This window comes from Sarcophilus harrisii, chromosome 5, assembly GCF_902635505.1.
Source record: "Sarcophilus harrisii chromosome 5, mSarHar1.11, whole genome shotgun sequence".
In the NCBI taxonomy this organism is placed as follows: domain Eukaryota; kingdom Metazoa; phylum Chordata; class Mammalia; order Dasyuromorphia; family Dasyuridae; genus Sarcophilus; species Sarcophilus harrisii.
Window position 1 is genome coordinate 261170681 of NC_045430.1, and position 8719 is coordinate 261179399.

At 48.6% G+C, this 8719-nt stretch overlaps 1 protein-coding gene across 5 annotated transcripts in view; it reads right to left on the reverse strand.

Annotated features, from left to right (window-relative positions):
- THRB (thyroid hormone receptor beta) overlaps window positions 1-5906 on the reverse strand; it is a 399316-nt gene extending 393410 nt beyond the window's left edge. For 2 of the 5 annotated variants that reach the window (XM_031940357.1, XM_023505184.2), the window contains exon 1: window positions 4645-5906. The gene's annotated coding sequence lies outside the window, so the exon portion shown is untranslated. The remainder of the gene's footprint in view (window positions 1-4644) is intronic. The other 3 variants (XM_023505183.2, XM_023505182.2, XM_023505181.2) reach the window with 3 other exon arrangements.
- Between the last annotated feature and the right edge of the window lie 2813 nt (window positions 5907-8719).

Genomic DNA, 8719 nt, shown 5'->3' on the forward strand with positions numbered 1-8719 from the left:
CCACATCCTGAAGGCCAGAGTGGGACGAGGGGAAAGAAGTAAGCCTGTGTCTGAACAAATCGTCACAATAAGGTAAGGAGCTAATACACTGCATGTGGACCATAGATCCCAGAATTCTAAAACCAAATTTTCTGCACCCAGAAAAAACATACTCTTCCTCTCAATACTGCTAACCAGAAACCTCCCAAGTTGATAAAGATGGAAAAAATTCAAGCAAAATAAAAACACAAAAGCCAGCTGGTTTTTGTATCTGCTAAAGAGCACCATGGAAATCTTCCTTAGCTCTGCCTCTGAAAATATGCCCAAGATAACCTTCCCAGGAAATTTCACTTCTCAAGGAAAGAAAAGGCACTTCTAGATTCACTGTAGAGTCCCTTGAAATGAAGGGCATTAATGACCAAGCAGCATTAGCATTAAATATAGGTAACTTGGCCAGGTGTCAACCTCAGCAGATACCTGAGAAAGAAGATAGGGAAATGTGCAGTTAGTGACTCACTGATTTGGAAGGCTTTTCTGATTGCTTAAATATCTTCTTTGCCAAACAAGTCTGTGAACTCTCCCGGAAGGTGGACAAATGCCACTGAGTAGCTCAAAAAGCGATCACCACCATTAGAACTCCATTGGGGCAAAAAAGAGCCAACTCGGCCGATGGCCCTGACCCACCACCACCAGTAGAAGAGCAAGTGTGTTCTATATGTGTTCAGCTGGGATTCCTCCTTTATACAGCACCCCCCCCCCAAATGGTAGTTCTGCCCAGGGGTGATACACTTAGAGGCAAACCAATTTTATGGCTCTAATGATTTAGAAGATGGGGTATATTTCTTCTATCTAAAAGTAACAAGCAGAAATGAGAATTTTCATTAGAAACTCCCAGCCTTAACAAAGTAAGAAAGTTAAAGATGGAAAATCTATTTTAAAGTCCCACTTTTCTCCATGTGCACACATTTACTCAGTTGCCAGTGACATGAAATGTCAAGTGACAGTAACATGTCCCAGGAAAAAATAATTCTAACCAGCCAGGTAAAAGGTTTAATCTTCTCACGTCCTTTTAAACAATCATAAGCAACTATAATATGTCTTCTCATATATATCGCCTTCCTTTTGTTTATAGGTAATTATGAAATCCAGGTAATGACCATTCACTCTAAGCAAGATAATATTTTTAAGCACTTGGGGGAAAATATTTAAAGGATGACCATGACATTGAATATCAACTTTCTCCTCTCTCTCTGTCTCTGTCCCTCTCTCTCTCTTTCTCTCTCTCTCTCTCTTTTTGTTGAGGCAATTGGGGTTAAGTGACTTGCTCAGGTCACACAGTTAGAAAGTATTGGTCTGCAACCAAATTTGAACTCTTGACTTCAGGACTGGTGCTCTATTCACTGTGCCACCTAGCTGCCCCTCCATACCAATTTTAAGAAAAAAAAAAAGTATCTTTTCTTCCTTCACACATGGCCACATTAAGAAGCTCATGGCCAAAGGGTCCACGCCTACAGGCATCTCAAACTGAATTTTGGAACTAGCCAAAATATTATTATTAATCAAATTCTGAGATCATGAAGGGCCTCAAGGCTGCTATATGTATACAAATTAAGAGGGGGAAATTTTGATATTTTCCTAACTCACTGAGTTCTAATGTTCCAAGTTCTAAGCGGCAATGGTGTACATTTGAATGCTTTTGTGAATAACTTGCTCCATGTGAATGATTCCTAGCTCAAAATGTTTTCATTCCCATTTCATTCTGTAGACTCCATTCCCATCTATGCTACAGCTCTGTGTCAAGTGCAATTGTCTAGAACCCCTTGCAAAAGTCAGGACTGCTAAGCAGTATATTTCTGTTAATCTTAGTATAAAGTCCAGGGAATTCTCTGAATCCATAGCCATGCAGCATGGAGCACTTAGTAGGCACGATATAAATATTTGTTGGATTGAATGAAGTCCATAGAAGGGAAAGGTTATTTACTCCAGAGAGGACAAAGTCTCTTTCGGAGGATTTCCTTGTAGTCTAGGCAAATGTCTCAAGGAGGACAAACAACTCAGATTTGTCACTACATGTCACAGACATGTTGAATGTCTGGCCTGCTTTCAGGAAAAAAATCAGAAAAAGAAAGGCTATCTCCCAGCACAAGTCTTAGCATGATGGGGTGGGGTGGGGGTCCACCCGCTCAGAATGCTTAGGCAGGCATTTTGGAAATTCACAGTTTAGGCAGAATCTGAATCCTTTAGAGACAAGGAAGGCAAAATCAATGAAGGTAAAGGCAGGAAAACCTGAGTTCAAATCCCAGCTCAGACACTTAGAATCTACCTGCCCCTGTGATAAATCAGAACCTCTCCCAATCTTAGCTTCCTCATCTCTTAATTAGAGGAGTTAGACTTGATGGTGCCTTTTAATTCAAAATGGATGATACTATGATGTTTTGAACCTTTCATCAATTTCCAGTTGAATTTTTTCCCCCCAAGTTACAGTGTAAGTGGCAGCTAGTTGGCTCAGTGGATGGAGTCACTGCCCTGAAGTCTGGAGGACCTGTGTTTGAATGAGACTTCAGACACTTGACATTTATTAGCTCTGTGATCCTGGGGCAAGCTCCTTAACTCCAATTGCCTCAATAACAACGACAAAAAGCTACACTGTAAATCCAGGGCTTAAAATTAAATCGAATCCTGGGAAAGGAGCAGAAGCTACATTTTTTTTGCCCTTACATAGTGTTTTTATTTTGTTTTATTTTTAAAGAGTTTTAAAGAGTCATCTTAGCCTGAATTATCTTTTATTTGCTAGGAAACAGCTAAAAAAGACAGCCTGGTGGATATACAGCTTACAACATACATTTCTTTTTGAACACTGATGTTCACATAGTAATCCATCCATCCATTTCATTGAAATGCTAACAAGAATTGTAAAAAAAAATTTTTTTAAAAAAAGGTTTAGGATTACAGGAGCATAATTCTAAAGCTGGAGGGCCCTCACAAGTTTTCATAATCTCCCTTTATTTCAAGGATGCAGGATTGAAGGCCCAGAGAAATCAAATAGTTTACCTAAAGTCACAGAGGTAGCTGGCAAAGAAGTAGAGGGGGGCTGTAGTTTTCTTGGTAGTATTTATTTCAAAAAGAGACCAAACACAATTGTCTCTACTAGCAGATGGTCCTATTTTTGATGGCAGAGCTCTCTAAAATTCATTAGAAAACATCACTGAAGTAGTGTCTAGTTAACATTTGGATAATGAATCAGTATTTTTTTCTCAATAGCATTACATTTATTTACTGATGTCTCCACAAAACCCAGACAAATCATTCCCAAATCAATGTCATACTAGAGAAAAATATACATATATCTGTCTCTGTGACAAAATATTTCATTTAAACCCATCTCCAGGTTAATATTTTTACTTTAAAATTGAAAAGATCTACTTTGCAATTTCTTAAAACCTCACCAGTTCAAAAATGAGTTTTTTATCCGTTTGTTTACTTTTTATTGGGGGGGGGGGTGATCAGCTAAAGACAAGGGCAGCCAGTCTGACTTGGTGGAAGAAAAAAAATCAGAATTTTAAACTCTAGAGATGTCATCCTATTACTGTAATTAAAATAGCTAATTTTAAAAACTTATAGTTAATTAAGAGAAAAACATTTTCCTTAGGCATATATTAGATAACAATGTTGTGCTCTAACAGTTCTTTAAGAAATAAGGACTAATTGCTGGACAGAGAAAATGAAAGCATATTGAAACCTTAAATGCCAAGGAGATAGTAATACTGTTTCTCCCTTGGTAGCAATTAAGATCGCTAACATTTCTCCAAGAAAACAGTTTCCATCCTTTGCTGAATAAGAAGAGGCATCCCATAGAGCTGGAAGGATCACAAATGCTGGGGGAATGGTGTTTGAATTTTGCTAAACAGCTAAGAAGTCCCTCATCCTCTCTATTTATGTCACTTGTTTGTTTGTTTGTTTAATCTGTTCTATTCCGTAGCTTTGGGGATCAAATAGATTGGCTTATGTTAAGCCTTTCTTAAATATGACCCTCGTTCCATCCCCCTTTCTCCCATTAAAAGAGAATGGAAATGTTTTATAATCGAAAATAAACTCCCCCAGTTATGAGAGGAAATCGCGGGCCAGTCGTCAGTGGCCAAAAACAACTTGGGTCTGAGTTCCAGATTTGTCATTTACTAGCGATCTCCCGCAAGCCCCAACTTTTCTGGGCTTCACTTTGCCAGTCTGTAAAATGGGGGTGGAGACGTGCCGGACGACGTAACATTTAAAGCCCCTTCCAGCTCGGAAATTCTAGGAGCTTCCGAACAGAGAGCTAGGAGGGGCTAAAAGCCAGAAGCCCCAGACTAGGAGAACCAGCCCGAGAGACGCTCAGCTCTCTCCGGAGCAGAATCAAACCTCGTAATTCGAAAGAGCGAACGATGCTGCCCAAGCAAAACCTCGAATAATCCACTCGCACTCCACGGATTCTTTAGGGAGGCCCTGTGGGGGATGGGGGCCCCGGCGGTGGCCACCCTCTTTTTTCTATTCTGATCCCCCCCCGCCCCCCGCAAGGAGCAAGGAAGGGGCGAGCTAGGGAAGGGGGTGGGCGACGAGATTCTCTCCCGGGGGCTTCCAGCGCGCCGCCAGCAAGCCTCTTCCGAATCAATCCCCTGTCACAGAACTTACTCATCATGGAAACTTCCACTCGGCACCGAGCCTGCCAAGATGCCAAATTACATTTCGCACCGGGAGAGACTGTCAACCGAGGGCTTGGGGCTTCGGCGCTCCGGGCCCCATTTCTTAAGAAGCCCCCTTCGGCCCTTTTCCTCCCTGGGTGGCGGCGGTGCCCCTGCTCAGCCCGAGCCCGGGCGCCCCTTTTTCTTGGCACCTCGCTGGGGAGTCTTTCGCCGGCTCCTCCTCCCTCTTCTCCTCCCCCCCACGCCCATACCCGGGTCTCCGGATCGGGAGTCTAACACGGAGCCGGCGAAAGCAGCAGGTAATCGGGCGTAGGCTGGCTGCCTGCCGGTGCCCTCCCCGGCACCGAGCGGCCGCCGGCCGGGACCCCGGCGGAGCGGGCACGAGCGGGGGCGCCCGTCCCGTCCCGGGCCGGCTCGGGCTACCCGCCCGCCCCCTCGCCGGTGGCCCGGCGCAGCGTGGAGAGGGGGCGGCGTCGGGGCTGTTTATCGGCCCCCGCCAAAGGAAGCGGGGCTCCGGGACGCCGTCTAAGAGACTAAATAAAGGTCTGGGGCGAAAGCGCGAGCCGGGAGAATTCTTGCAAAGTTCATGTCCTCCCAGGTCAGTGCCCCGGACCCCACGGCTGCCCGGCTGCCCCCTCCCACGGCTGCGACCCCCGCCGTCCCCCAGCCTCGGGCCCGATCCGAACAGCCCCGGCTAGTGGGTCCGTTTGTGGTCACTTACCTACCTGGAGGCACCCAGGCAGCCGAGGAAGGGACGCTCGCCCCTAGACTGGGGCACTTTAATTGGCGTAGGAACCAAGTTATTTTTATAAGTGGGTCTCCTCTCAGTTCTCCCGGCCCTTGCAGACCCCACCCCCGCTTCTCGCACTCTGTCTGCGCTAGCCACCTCCGCCCGCTCAAGTCTCGGGGTGCCGCTTACTCCAGTCAGCGTCCTTGCTCCCGATCGGTGCGTGCAGGGGTGTGCATGAGTGTGAGCGGGAGGCTATGTGCGTGTCTGCGCGTCTGTGACCTGGTTTCCCTTCTCTCGCCTCCCGGCGCTGCGCGGTTCAGCCTCACCCGGCTGCTGTGGCAGCGGTGGCGGCGGCGGCAGCGGGGGCAGCGGGAGCCACAGCTACCTCCTTAGCCCCGCCAGGGGCGCAGCGAATGACACGCCCGCCCGCCAGCCCGCCGCACGCACCAGCGCCGCGTACCGCCCGCCGCTCGCTCCGGGACCGCTCCGGAGCCCGGCTCCCCACCGCGGGGAGGGGGAGGGGGAGGAGTGAAGTGGAAGAGGAGGGGCTCGTTCCACGCGACTCCCCCACTCTCGCGCCACACCCTTCCCCCCTCCCCCCCCGTCGCTGCTCTCCCCTTCACCCCCGGGCCCATTTTCTCACCTCCCCACAGGAACCGCAGGAAGCCCCCAAGCCCTTTTAGTCCCTTCTAGATGGGTGCCAGCGCCCCAGGGGCTGGGCTGGAGGAGCTGCCAACAGGAAGCTTGAACCCCCCCCCTTCCATCTCAATTACCCCCCCCCCCCACCCGGAGCCTCGTGCCCACCCCCTCCTCCCTTCCTCCCGTTAGGCTCCTCAACGTGTTTACAAGTGGCGATATTTCCACCCACCCGACTTCGCAGATCGCTTCTGGCTTAGGATCACAACGGGATTTGTGCGTCATGGCTCGGGGAGGGGAAGGGCAAGGGCGGCTGCAGAGGGGGAGAGATGCTGGCAGTGGGCTGGGGGGTTATCGTTGAATCGGGGCTGGGAGGCAGGTCGCGGACAGCGGGGCGCAGTGCCCACTGGCGCTCCTCCGCCCCGGCCGCCGCTCCTTCTCCTCCAACTCTCACATTACCCACGCGCAGCCACTTGTGGCGCGGGTGCTCTCCCTGGCCCTTCCGCTTCTCCCCGGGGCGGGACAGGAGGCCTTCTACTTTCAGTACCGAGGGGTCCCCTCACCTAGCCTAGGGACCCCTTCCTCCCCTCTCAGCCCCCGATTGGGGGGAGGGGGAGGGGGGATGGACCGGAACAGCAAGCAGATATCTGACGGGACCGGGTTGCTAGGGGGCCCTTTAGCGAGGGCTCCTGACATACTACTCCACCTCCCATCCCCCAGCCGATCATTTGCGCTGAGAACCTCCGGCACTCAGCCCGCTTTGGGGTCTGAAACCCGTGGGCAGAGGTACAAATTACTGCAAGTTTGCCTCGTCCCGGACGTCATCCTAAGGAGGGACGGTGTGGGCAGCTCTCCTGCTGTCTGTCAAAGCAAAAGGAGCAGGAGCGGAGGCTCCGAAGACAGGGTCCGCGGCACCGACGTGAAGCTCCTCCAAGGGGATCGATGTCCTGGGCTCCCCGACGGGAGATGGTACTTTGGAATCAAATTACATTGGAGAAGGGAAGGACTGTCTTGTACCTGACAGCTTCCTATCCCATTCCCTGCCCAGGAAAAGCGGCCAGTTTAATAAGGGAGACAAGATGTCCAAACACAGTCACAAGGGGAAAGGGCACAAAGGGACACGTTCCGCTGCATCATCCACAATCAATAGACTGAATTCTCCTGAATTATTTGAATGATCACACACACACACACACACACACACACACACACCCCTCTAACTAGCTAGCTATTAGCTATCCATCCATCCCCAGTCCCCCAAACTTCATCCACACATACAGTTCCTTAATGGGTGTGTAACTTAGAACACAAATACTGTCTAGAGCTGTTCCTAGCTGTTTGGTCCTTGGACAAGGCACTTAACTAGTGCCTCAGTTTCCTCATCTGTAATTTGAGCCCTATCTTTCTGTTGTTGAGAGGGTCAAATGAGATAAGGTATCCTAAAGCACTTAGGGCTTTCTATAAATGGAAGTTACTATGATTGTTGGGAGAGTTGCCAGTTGCTAGCCGCAATCTTGTCGAATTCAAATAGAAACAAATACAAAGACCCTTACCAGCGCCAAGTTGACTTAGTTTTAAAATGTAATGTTATCTGTTTTACTGTATTTCTATTCATTTCGTTAAATATTTTTTTTCATTTTTTTATTTTTATCTGGGGACCGACGGGGACAGGCTTTAGCCGGTTGGCAGCGGGATGAAGTTCTGCCCAGTATGGCCTCTGGGCACTGAGCTAAGTGACTTGCCTGGAGTGGCAATCAATAAGTGGCACGGAGGGGGAATTAGCACCCCAATTTTTGTGACAAGTCCCCTTATTCACTAAGGAAATTGCCTGTCAGAGTATAAAATTATTTCAACTGATCATTTATACCTCAACTGAGCTGCCAATCTATACATGTCCTTAGGAGGCCTGGGAAGTACCCAGACCCGGGCATCTCTGGACAGAAGTAGAAATTCAGAAAGGAGTCCTTCTCCCTCTGCCTCCGATCCCAGGGCAGTCCTGGGAAGTCAATGACAGCAGGTGTAGGCCCGGGATAGGGGTGGGGGTGGAGCCAAGATTTGAAAATGAAAATAACAAAGGCAGCTGCCCACCTAGATCCCAGGCCCCAGGTCTGGAGGTCCCATGGGGTTCTCAAGGCATTCCCTCACCAGAGAGCAGCTTTCCAAATTGGAAGGGGAGCACTAAAGCATTGCTTTGGTGCAACCAGAACCTGGCTTCCTAGACCTGGAGAAAATCGGTCCACTAAATAGCATCTACAAACAGGCCCGGACTCCTAACAGTCTGGCTCCCTGCTGGTGAGTTAGGTGGGAAGCCGTTTTGGTCACAGCCTGAGCAGAGGAGGTCCAGGGCTCTGGCCTCTGGGTGATAGACACTAGGGGAGTTACTTATTCTGATTTTTTTTTTTTTTGCATTCATTTACTGAACAAAATGTCTCTCCTGTAAGATGGATTTTGATGAGAAGAGGAAGATTATTTTTTTCCTCCAAAGGGCTGAAAATCAGGCCCCAAAGTCTGCTACTCTTCTTCCCTTTGTCCTCTTGAATCTATCTTGGGACACTATTCTGCCTCAGGGGAGACAAAATCTTTTTTAAAATGAAATAGTCTGGTAATGAAACTGTTGATTTTCTTTGTTGATCTTAATTGATTTGCTATGTGTCTCTGATCTCATTTTGTCTCTGCACAGAACACAAAAGTGTCGAAA